At 44.3% G+C, this 6,966-nt stretch overlaps 1 non-coding gene across 1 annotated transcript; it reads right to left on the bottom strand.

Moving 5' to 3' along the window:
- Nucleotides 1-655: 655 nt before the first annotated feature.
- On the bottom strand, nt 656-728 carry TRNAP-CGG (transfer RNA proline (anticodon CGG)). The gene has a single exon. It is a non-coding gene; the product is annotated as a tRNA-Pro (tRNA).
- Between the last annotated feature and the right edge of the window lie 6,238 nt (nt 729-6,966).

The following is a 6,966-nucleotide window of genomic DNA, read 5'->3' on the forward strand; positions in this document are numbered from 1 at the left end:
CGCCAGCCACTCATCCTAATGCGTCATTTATATTCAGAATATCTGGGACGAAAATACAAAGTACTGTCGCGAAAAAAAAAGAACAAGAACAAGCGCAATAAGCTGGATGAATAGGACCTGGGGTTCACCAGATTTTTGCGCTTGCGTTCATAAGCGACTGAAGGACGTTTGCAAAAAAAAAAAAATGGTGATATGATGAAGATACAGCGCAGTCTCAGTGCTCGACTGGCGTCACTTTATTTCTGGCTTCGTGCGATGAAGATGCATGTGGACACACAGACGATGAAACGGGCCGTAATTCGTATGGTCCACAGAAAGGACAGCATTTGAGAGTAACAGGAGTAGTTATTGAGCGGGATAAAGAAAGTAAAACTGTCTGTGAACAAATAAAGTCAAGCCGCTTCGTGGAGCCCTTTCTCAGCATTCATTGTGAAGATGAGCGAGCGAGAAACTACGTTGCTTTATACGCACTGTTAAAGAACTTAAAGGAGAAGGACGGGGACTAACCGAGGGGCCCTATTTTTTTCATTAGTGATATCATAAGAAGCCAACAAACACTGACACCAGGGACAACATAGGGGAAATTACATGCGCCTAATACATGAAATAAAGAAACGATAAATAAATGGAAATGAAAGTGGATGAAAAGACAACTTGCCGCAGATGGGGACCGAACCCACAACCTTCGCACTCCGCATGCGATGCTCTACCAATTGAGCTACCGCGGCACCCTTTCCCCATCCATTTTCTTGGGTATTCATGTTTCCTTGTGGAACCCTGGGAGTGTTAGCCAGTGCCACCACTCCCAGACCTTGGCGGCTGACCTGGAACGTCCTTTCTGCTGCAGGCGTCACGAGAACGGGATCTTATTGGGCGAAGAACTTGTCACACGCGTAAAAAAGAAGCAGAAAACGAAAACAAAAAAAAAACATCATGATTGCTTCGTCCTCGCGAATTGACTATGTCACACGTGTTTAAACACTGCCTCTTTCTTCATTCATTGCCGTCATCCCGGCACAGACAGCGGTGTAAACACGCAATTCTCGAATGCATTCTTTATGCGATGTAATTTTGTGTCTTGGTCTCCGGCTCGCGTGCGCGCGTAGAGGAGACCAGTGTAAACGTGAAAAAAAGTGGTATTATTACATATTGTTGCACGCAAGCACTTTGCGATGTTTACTGTTACTGAACTCGCTATACGCTTTTCCCAAGAAGTAGTGAGTCATGTAAAGGTAACTAACTGGGAGACTTACGTAGTTCGTTTCAGAACTTAGATATCCTACATTCATATTTAAAACATCGCCAAAAAACACGGACAAGGGAGGACACAGGACGAGCGCTGTTATTGGCGCTGTTTTAAATATGAATAATCATACCAACTAGCTCGCACTCAAACCCTTCTCAGTATCCCACATATCTAATGGGCCATGCACAGGAAGCCCACTTTTTTTAAACGCATAACAAAGGGCAAGGAAGTGCTGCTATTGGACAAGCGACAGACTTATTATTCACCTCCCCCGCCATGGTGGCGTAATGGCGATGTTGTGGCGCTGCTAAGCACGAGGGTGCGGGGTCAAATCCCAGCCACGCCGGCCACGTTTCAATGAAGGTGAATGGGAAAAAACGCCAGTGTGTCCTGCATCGAGGGCACGTTAAAGAAACCCAGGTGGTAAAAATTAATTCGGGGTTCCACACTACAGCCTCCCTCATAATAAAATCGTAGTTTTGGCACGTGCAAAACCCACAATTCAATTTAATTTTTCATTATTCGTGCCAAAAACACATAGGTAAAAAAATTTTGCACCTTTTGTATAGCTTGAAATCCAACTGGCGAGCTTCTGCTATACTGGAAGCTATATAGCTTCCAGTATAGCAGTATTGTCCAGTATACCAGTATAGCAGTATTGTAGCAGTATTGTCAATACATCGTATACGGTGTATTGACAATCTCCCGCCGATCAGTTCTGCAAATTTTTGTTCGAGAATGCTACTGACGCTTTCAAAAGAACTACAGTGCACGTTCAAGAGGACGCGCAAGTTTTCTTATGCTTAGCGGAAAACGTGTGGCAACGATCAATTTGTCATCAGTGTTAAATAAAGACAAGAAAAGCGTGCGCGGTGACAATCAAAAGAGGAGAAGGAGGTTTGGAAATAGGGATAAAATAACTTGATAGCAACAGTTTGGTATCGTTTATGAGGTTCCGGTAATATGTTGCACAGAGCTGCGCTGTCGAAAATTCAATACGTAGTCTTTTATTCAGGGCACTCAAGATAGTATTCACAATAAGATGCCATTGGTACGCTCCTTGTGAACAGTATTCATATAGCATGCTTGAAACGACCTACAAAATACGCCTAAATGCACGTTACTTACTATTTCAACAGAGTTCAGTTTCTATCCCCGAAAAAAAAACAGAGATCTGTTCGATAGGCCTATACATATGCGTGGTTGGGGACTGAGAACTCTCCGTGTAGCATTACACGGAAGTTCCTGCGCTTCAAGTTATAACTACTCTAGTTACTCTTGCAGCTTTGTTCCTGGCAGGCAAAAATTCAGAATTTTGCTGGGCTCATGTGTGTGCTGCATGGCAATGAGCGTGTCTGATAAGGTTAGAAATGGTGTGCGTATTCTTGGAGAAAGGATGATAGAATTAGTGCGTGTACTCTGATGTTCGCGTTCCATAGCAGATATTGGCAACTTACTTTTTTTCCGCTAGAGGAAGTCAAGTTTACGGAGTCTCTTACATTATGATCTGAACTAAAAAACACGAGTTTCTTTTTATAGAGGGTGTAAGCATATTAAGTATGACAAAAATCTGGTAACAAACACGTTTTTTTACACCGTGCTTTCTAGTTTCTAGAAAGGTTATTGAGACCTATTTCACTGTCTTGGGGTAGTTTCGAGGTCAGAGTAACAAGGTACTTTCGTTGTCGCAGTGTGGAAACATAGGAATAGGTTTTATACATTTTCTTATCTTGTGCACCGAGCAAAGCCGCAACTATCCTTGCAAATGCGAGAACGAGGTGCCTGCCAAATTTTTTCAGCAACACGAGCCATGAGAAATACATAGAAAACTAGCCCAAAACTCAGCAGCACTAACTATTCAAAGATACAAAAGCGAACTTATAATTTGGTGATTGTGACGTCTAGACAGCTGCGCACGCGTGCATCATGGCTAATTTGGCAAATTATTCTTGTGTCACCACTTGCGTACACTCAATACACACCTCGCGTTTTCCGTTACATACTTCTAAAGTGGATGAAGTCAGCTCAGAGTCGTACAAAAATTGCATGACCGATCGTGGGATCGAACACCTCCCTTCTAGTCATCATCATTAGCATATATTTCTGTCCACCGCTGGAGAAAAGCCTCTCCCTATGATCTACAATTGCTCCTGTCTTGCGCTAGCTGAGCCCAACGCCTGAAAATTTCCTAATTTCATCAACCCACCTAATGGAGCTGGGCAGGCCATGTGAGGCATAGGGTAGATAAACGGTGGACCACTAGAGTTACATAATCGGTACAAATGAAAGGGAAGCGTGGTCTAAAATGGCAGAAAACTAGGTGGTACTGTCTTCTATATAGTACAGCAGTCCAATGCTCCAACAATTAGGCTCCACTCGTACACATGCTTTTTCTGTGCCAAAGCCGCTCTTTGAAACGTCTGGCACGTGCAGCATGGGCAGTTGCTCATATTTCTTCCCTCGAGTGATATAGCGCTTTAAGGCGTTGCTTTAGAGTGCGCTGCCTTGTGGACCAGCCGATATTTTTCATCAAGGGAACATGATACTTACAAAGTGGGTGAAGTCCATGCAGAATGCTACAGTATTAAAAAATATAATCATAAATATGTCACGATGACCTTCACCCGTCGTATATAAGCAAACAGTTTCAGCATACTTTGCCGAAAAATGTGCCACAAGGAACGTTAGGTTTAATCATCAAACGTACGGACAAGTACGCTGGCTTAAGAGCATAACATATTCAAGGCTAAGGATGCCGCAAGAATGCAGAAACCTACATGCATATACTGTCCCACTAAACTTGTGCCAAAATTTAGAAGTATGCGAGTATGACGAAGCTGGACAGAACCAAAGTATTGTTGCTTGCCGTCGCTTGCAACAAGTCAGACTATTTTTATGCGAAGCATATTACTAGAGCTCAACCCAGCTCCTCAGGCGCGGTGGTGTCGCCTTCAATACCACGTGACACCGTGACGTCACGACAGAGGAGAAACGGGGCTCCAACTCGCGCCGTCGCTCGAGAGCTCAACCCAGCTCCTCAGGCGCGGCGGTGTCACCTTCAATACCACGTGACACCATGACGTCACGACAGAGGAGAAACGGGGCTCCAACTCGCGCCGTCGCTCCCGGCGTCGCCCCCCGCATCGGACGCGGTGAGCGTCGAGCAACGCAGCGTTCGGCGCGACAACGAAATGTGCGCCTGAGCAAGCGCCGCACGCCTGAGCCGACGCCGACGACACCGGCTTTTCTGCGACACGAGCTCCTTAAAGCTGTCGCGTTAAAATAAAGGCTAGTATGCTTCGCATCCTGGGCTTAGCCTTAGCTAAGCCACAGCCATTTTTAGTATTTTGCCTTAATAAATAATTACTTATTATTAAATAATTACCTTCTCAAATATTGGAATAATATTGCCAATCAGAAAATTGTAGGTCTTCATGAAAAATTCCCGATCCATCTTTCTGTTGCTCTATACGGGCTACATAAAAGTTTTTCCAAGCTTTAAGGAAGCCCACGAAAGGACGTGAAAATTGCCGTGCAATTAAAAAAATATTCTCATAAAAACAACTTTCTGATTCAGAATTTTGCCCAGATTATAGCATTTGAGAAGCTAATTAAATTACATACAAGGTTGTCTTGAACTCTTCTGCCCTATTCGGATAATCTTCCAAGCATATATAACGCATATATAAAGGAAACCCCGCAGTCCCACACACCAGAATGCAGCCTTAGTCTTATGTTATACAATTCCCGGGGCACGTCTTGCCATGAACAGCATTTTGTACTAGGCGAAGTTCATCCCTTGCAAATTTCGTATTCGTCCCGTTCTCTAGGAATTAGAATTCCCGACTTCCTCAAATCTGTACACGCACCCTCACTCTGTGCAGGGTGTGTTTGTCAAAGTTGGCACCGACACTTAATCTGGGATTCAAACGGAATACCAGAGCTGCTGGGCCTTCCACTGTCACAGCTTTGCCGCTGCAGAGGCAATCGTCTCAAGTGCGGGAGAATTTAGAAGGAAATCCCCACCTCTGCCACTGCACCCTCCTTAGCATTCAGTAAAATTTGCACGCTTCTCCAAACAAGATGCTCGGCTCTAACCTTGGCACAGCGTCGCTTGCAAGACAGCAAGCTTCGCTCTAGGCTTTGTTCTGGCGTCCCACCCTGCTTTATCGTGACCGTGCCTCAAAGCATGGCAGCTTTGCATTTAACGCGAGTCTGCGACATGCCTGCAAGTTCTCCTTGCGATTTTTCTACCTTAAAGGTGCTCTTTTTCAAGCTGGGCAGATATTGACAAATGTTGTGCGACTTCGCTATTATTTATATTTGCTACGTACTGCCAATCCCAATTCGATTGCCAGGAGTCCAAAAGAAAACGGCAAAGTAAAACAATTACAGTTAAAGAAAGTGTCAATACGCAGTTACAGATTTTATACAAAGGCACGGCAGCACAAGCAGCAGGATGTTTAACCCATTTGTTTCCATCGTTCAGCTCGTCGCTACCTTTCTGCTACTGCCAGCATTGCGGCGATGTCCCGGACTGGAAAGCTGCGATCAACGCCAAGCAGACGACTCGCCTCCTGCCTTTTAACGTGACAACTGCGCAGACGCACCCGAAGCTCAAGGATATCTACAATATGCCTCCTATATCAAAAGCAGATGGCGTTGCGGTGGGCTTCAATAGTGAAGCGAAGGCGCTGCAGGCATTGCATTACATCATAAGGCAAGGAAGCAACCATCCAGGCGATATAGGTCATGGCAGCACTGCTAGCGCGACGTGTAACCGATTTCGCTTTCACCGCTCCGGTAAGAAATTGCTACGGAAAACGTATTCCCTCAAATAACCTTCGCTTAGTTTTGCTGCCGCGCCCGAGGCAGCTGTGCGAAATTCTGTCTGAAATACTTTCTCAACTCAGGAAGTTGCTGTTACTTTGTGGGGACGTGGAAAGTAATCCTGGATCAGGACTTCACCTAAGCATTCTGTATAAACAGATAAACAAAATTGCTGATGGTGTAAAGAAAATGAAGAATTACCGGCTCAGTGCCATCGAATCAAACCTGTGATTGAGCATTATAAGGAAATTACAGCAATCCATTTCAGTTGTGGAAGAGAGGCTACACGACCTTGACAACCGCTCTCGGCGATCTAATTTAATAATGTATGAAATATCAGAGGACGGTAAGGAAAATTACAGGGACCTTGCTGAAATAATTAATGATGACATAAAAAAAGATGCTTGAATTAGAACCACTAGCAGTTGAATGAATCGATAGACTGGGCAGATCTGCTGCCAATCAAACACTGCCTATAATACTAAGGCTTCTTCATTTAAAAGAGAAGGCTCAAAAGCTAGAAAATTGCTACAAATTAAAGGGATCAAAGTTCGTGGTGGGGGAAGATTTTTCAGCCCGTGTTCGTAACGTGACAAAGAAACTTCGGCAAGCAGCCAAAACAAAGAAAGAGGCCGGTGAAAACGTACCACTTGTATTTTACAAGTCAGGAATTTGCAACGAATTATACGGATGAGATGAGGGTACAAACTGCATTCGGCCTATCTACTAACTATTAACTACTTAAATCCTCAAAACAGCAAAGACAGGGCAATATCCCCTGGAATAAGTGGAGACTGAGCTAATTTGTTGCATAATTACTTTTACTCACTTTTCACTACAGGCAGCTACATCGCACGGCATGCTGAGATTCGTAGCGTCAATTACATGGA

This window comes from Dermacentor albipictus, chromosome 4 (assembly GCF_038994185.2).
Source record: "Dermacentor albipictus isolate Rhodes 1998 colony chromosome 4, USDA_Dalb.pri_finalv2, whole genome shotgun sequence".
NCBI lineage: Eukaryota > Metazoa > Arthropoda > Arachnida > Ixodida > Ixodidae > Dermacentor > Dermacentor albipictus.